The sequence below is a fragment of the Trachypithecus francoisi genome, unplaced genomic scaffold, assembly GCF_009764315.1.
Source record: "Trachypithecus francoisi isolate TF-2019V2 unplaced genomic scaffold, Tfra_2.0 Lachesis_group4, whole genome shotgun sequence".
Taxonomy (NCBI): domain Eukaryota; kingdom Metazoa; phylum Chordata; class Mammalia; order Primates; family Cercopithecidae; genus Trachypithecus; species Trachypithecus francoisi.
Window position 1 is genome coordinate 72,667,063 of NW_022681469.1, and position 5,248 is coordinate 72,672,310.

Below are 5,248 nucleotides of genomic sequence, written 5' to 3' on the forward strand. Positions count from 1 at the left end.
ATGTTCTGAGCGACAGTTAGGAGAGTGGCAGTTGGAGCATGGGTGGACCTAGGTGGAGGGGCCCTAAGTCAAGCGCTATCTGCCAAGCCTCATTCTGGTCAAAGAGCCATGCCAACGCACTCCTTATTGTCTCAGGCAGAACTGCACCCAAATCTCCGAACCGATTCCACGTCAGAGAACAAGAGGCTCCTGAAGGATGTGGTGTGTCTCAACCATGTTATCACTTTCTCCTAAGCAGGAGGAAGATGTTTATGAAATTCCACCAGAGGAGCCCACCAGAGATCCTGCACAGTTATTATGTTGGCGCAAAAGTAATTGTGGTTTTGGCTATTAAAAGTAATGGCGAGGCCAGGCATGGTGGCTCACGCCTGTAATCCCAGCACTTTGGGAGGCTGAGGCGGGTGGATCACCTGAGGTCAGGAGCTGAAGACCAGCCTGGCCAAGATGGTGAAACCCCATCTCTACTAAAAATACAAAAATTAGCCGGGCGTGGTGGTGGGTGCCTGTAATCCTAACTACTTGGGAGGCTGAGGCAGAGAATTGCTTGAAACCGGGAGGCAGAGGTTGCAGTGAGCCGAGACTGTGCCACTGCACTCCAGCCTGGGTGACAGAGCGAGACTCCATCTCAAAAAAAAAAAAAAAAAGTTAATGGCAACAGCTGCAATTACTTTTGCATTAACCTGATATCTCAAATAAGTAAGACTTGTGTGTGATAAAGTGTGCATTGTTTTTTCTGGTGAATGATGATGATGTTGGTACAGGGAGATGGTTACCCATGGGTTGCAGGACAGTGAGGAGTCATGGAGGGGCCCGATTCAGGCAGTGTGGCGGGAGAAGTCAGACGACCAGGCGGGGACAGCTGGAATGAGCTCCTCTCCCTGGGATTTCTAGGCAGGGAGGGGAGTGGTAGCAGAAACTTGTGCTGAATAGAGGCTGCTGCTGAGAAAAGGCTAACTGAATACATTAACCATTCATTAAACTGCTAATTAGTGCATGTCTACTGTGCGCAAGCAGCAGAGAAGTGGAAGAAACAAGAAAAGGACATACTTCCTATCTTCAAGATGCTTATAGTCAGTTGAAGGAGACACAAAAGTGAATGCCTAAGGGAGATGGAAGAGGAATAGAAAGGAACAGCTACATAATGGATTAGAAAGGAACAGCTACATAATGGATTCTGGGCTTCATACCTAGGTGGTGGGTTGATCTGTGCAGCAAACCACCGTGGCATACATTTACCTATGTAACAAACCTGCACATCCTGCACATGTACCCTGGAACTTAAAAGTTGAAGAAAACATAAAAAAGAGAGAAATAAATAAACAGCTATGTAAAGTCAGGGAGTTGGGAAAGGAGATGTAACTTTTGTCACGGGTCTGAGCCGATTCTTGAGAGATGGTTAGGGTTGGGTGTGAAGAGTTGGAAGGAGGCACACCCTGAGCCAAGGCACAAGGGTGAGAACTGTGGGGGCACACACTCCACACAGCAAGTAGTGCCATTAGGTTATAACACAGAAGGTGTGCCTGCAGTGGAAGATACAAGTGTCATGTGCACCTCCTGAAACTAAAAAAACAAAAGGTTTCTAGGAATATCTGCTCTGGTTCTCCTCCCTCAAACCTTCTAGCAGTTTCACAAGTCCCTCTCATTTTCTCCCTGTCCAGTCCTCAGTATCTCTGTCTAGTTTGCTGATGTAAATAGGGGATCTGAGTTAATTTTTTCCAAAATGTAATTAACATGATTTACATGATTACATGTGAGGGGTACAACTAATGACTTGACCAAGATCCAGTCAAAAGAAATGCTTCCTCCTTCTCCTTCTTTCTTATCAGCCTCATAGTTGACATTATCAAAGCACTTACTAGATGTAAAAGTTGTTGATAACTTCACATGAACTACTTTGTGTAATCCTCACATCAACCCTATGGGGTATGTTCTCTTGCTCTCCTCATTTAACAGTTACATAAACAGAGGCTCAGTGGCAGTGTTCCTCCAACCCCAGAGATACCCAGGAGAAGGGTGCACAGTCAAGGAATTCCACATCTACTCATACTCATCAAGACACAAAATGTGGTGGATGTGATCTCTTTGGAAACACAGAAACATAGAAAATATGCATGCATATTTTATGTGTCTGCTTTTTTTTTTTTTACTCATAAGAGTTTTAATTAATGAACCATGTAACATTTAAATCATGCAAAATAGACTGCATGCTGGCACTGACAATCCCCTGGGGAATTCAGCATTCTTTTTCCCTTACTGTGAAATTTAAGGCCACAGGAGGTATTTATTTCTGTGTCCACAGCTTACACCCACACCACCACGACCACCACCAGAATTTTCTCAGCCATTCCATAGGTACCAAATTGTCTCCATGAGCTCTGGGTCCAGGCTAGTATCTCTCATTGCATCCTATGGTCTGTGTCCCCCAAATTTTCATGTGCTGAAACTTAATTACCAATGTGATAGTATTAAGAGATAGAGCCTTTGGGAGTGGAACCCCCATGAATGGGATTAACAACCTTATAAAAAGGCTGGAGGAATTAGTAATTGTCCCTTTTTGCATTTCTGCCCTTCTACCATGTGAAGACACCTAGATGGCGCCATCTATGAAGAACGGGCTCTCTCTAGACACTAGACCTGCTAACATCTTGATCTGGGACTTCCCATCCTCCAGGACTGTAAGAAATAAATTTCTGCCTAGGGACAGTGGCTCACAACTGTAATCCCAATACTTTGAGAGGTTGATGTGGGTGGATCACCTCAGGTCAGGAGTTTGAGACCAGCCTGGCCAACATGGTGAAACCCCATCTCTACCAAAAATACAAAAATTAGCCAGGTGTGGTAGCAGGTGCCTGTAATCCCAGCTACTCGGGAGGCTGAGGCAGGAGAATCCCTTGCATCCAGGGGGCAGAGGTTGCAGTGAGCCAAGATTATGCTACTGTACTCCAGTGTGGGCAACAAGAGTGAACTCAAGAAAGGAAGGAAGGAAGGAAGGAAGGAAGGAAGGAGGAAGGAAGGGAGGGAGGGAGGGAGGAGGGAGGAGGGAGGGAGGGAGGGAGGGAGGGAGGGAAGAGAAGGGAAGGGAAGGGGAGGGGACAGGAGGGGAAGGGAAGGGAAGGGAGAGGAAGGGAAGGGAAGCGAGGGGAAGGGAAGGGAAGGGGAGGGAAGGGGAGGGAAGGGGAGGAAAGGGAAAGGAAGGGGAAAAAAGGAAGGAATTTCTGTTCTTTATAAATTACCCATTCTCAGGTATTTTGTTACAGCAACACAAATGGACTAAGATATTGTGTCAGTCTGTGAACTCTCTCCTGGCCAGGCCTACTGTGGCTCCTGTTCTTCCTGAGGTACCAGCTGAGGGGGCAGGGGGTTGATTTACAGCCTTCATTACAGTGCCTTCTTAAGTTTTTTCTCCTACCCATTTCCCTCCCTTCCCCATTTGACCCCCTAGTCACCTTCTTCTCTACTTAGTAGTCCTCATTTGTCCTCACATACATTCTAATACATACGCACAATAATTTTGTCATACTGTAGCTACAGCTGCTTGGAGAATTCCCATTACTTGAATCAGAACTATGGCCCAAGCACAGTAACTGATGAAATCTTCACACAGCCCTATGGTGGACAACATCATCCTCACTTTCCAGATGAACTGAGCTTCAGAGACAAGGTTCAGTTGCCAGCCCTCAAACCAGGTACTGTCAACTATGCACTACTGTCTCTGGCTGGGAGAGAGTTTTAGGGTCAACAAACTGCCCTTATTTTCTTCTTTTCCATTTGATACTTTCTCTTCTTGTTTATATTTTTAAATAAAAGTAATGCATACATATGGTGAAAAAATGTCAAACAACACAAAATCAAAACTCCCTTATCACCCCTGTTAACATCAATTGTCAATTCTTAGTTTTAGTTCTAACAACTTAAAAAATGCAACACACACACACACACACGTTTCTAATTTACACAAAGTGATCTTATTCTGTGCTGTTTTCTAAATTGCTTTCTTTCCCTCTTAATATCTGAGATTTTTTTTCTTATCAGCACTATATGAAAACCTCAAATAGTTTCCTGTCACACTGAAAATAAAATCCAAAGTTCGCACTTTGGCTATCACAGTCTGATGCTAAAACTCAACAAAGATATTACAAGAAAGAAAAATTGTAAGTCTGTGTCACTTATGAACATAGATGTAAAAATCTTAAACAAAATAGTAGTAAACCAAAGCTAGCAATATGTAAAAGGGATAATACATCACAACCAAGTTGGGTTCATTCCAGGAATTGCAATGTTAATTTAACATTCAGAAATCTGTCTATGTAAATTCCACACATTAATAAAGGGAAAAAAAAAACAGGATCATCTTGTAGAGAAAGCCATTTGATAAAATTAAACACATTCACGATAAAAACAGGAATAGAAAAGAAGTTCCCTAACTCATAAAGGGAATCTACAAAATCTATGGTGTTAGAAGTCAGGACAGTGGTTGATTCTCCATAAAGGACAAGAGGGGGACTTCTGGTAGTAATGGCTATTTCTTGATCTGGTTGCCTGGGTGTCATTGCTTTGTGATAATTAAACTATACACATATGAGTTGTACACTTTAGAGTATGTGTATCATACTTAATTTTAAAAGGTTGTAAAAAAAAAAGGGGCAGCTGCTGTGGCTGCTTCTGCAAAGTCTAAGCACTGGTCTGTATGCCGCAGCCATGTCCTACATGTCCCTGCCAGCAGGAAGGGAAGGATGGGATCATATTTGTGACCAAAGATGACCATAAAACTCCAAGCAATGCAGAGCTGGTGGCTGATGACCCCAACGATCCATACTCAGTACGGATTGATGCTGCCAAATGAAGACATTAACTGGAACTGCCCATGCCTTGGGGGCATGGCCAGTGGTCCCTGTGGGGAACAGTTCAAGTTGGCCTTTTTCTGCGTCCACTATAGTGCAGGGGATCTCAAGGGGAAAGACTGTGTAGAACAATTCCGGGTCATGCAGGAATGCATGAAGAAATACCTGCACCTGTATCCCCAAGAGGATGAGGAGGAGGAAGAGGAGAAGTGAGCAGAACATATATAAGAAACTGCTCCCACTGAGGCCACTGCAACCAAAGAAGAGGTGGGGACAAGTTAATGAAGGCCACAAGGCACTGGGCTCCAGTCCTTCCACTACAGAGTGATATAGGCCTTTTGCACAGTGCCTTTCAGTCACCTCCTATTGGGAGAACCTATCCCCAATATTTGAACATAGGTTCTTTC

The 5,248-nt window shown here is 44.1% G+C and overlaps 1 long non-coding RNA gene across 1 annotated transcript; it reads left to right on the forward strand.

Annotated features, from left to right (window-relative positions):
- The first annotated feature begins 53 nt into the window (after positions 1-53).
- Positions 54-3,963, forward strand: LOC117073193. Its single transcript, XR_004433155.1, has 3 exons — positions 54-311; positions 3,258-3,338; positions 3,526-3,963. It is a non-coding gene; the product is annotated as an uncharacterized LOC117073193 (long non-coding RNA).
- Positions 3,964-5,248: the final 1,285 nt, after the last annotated feature.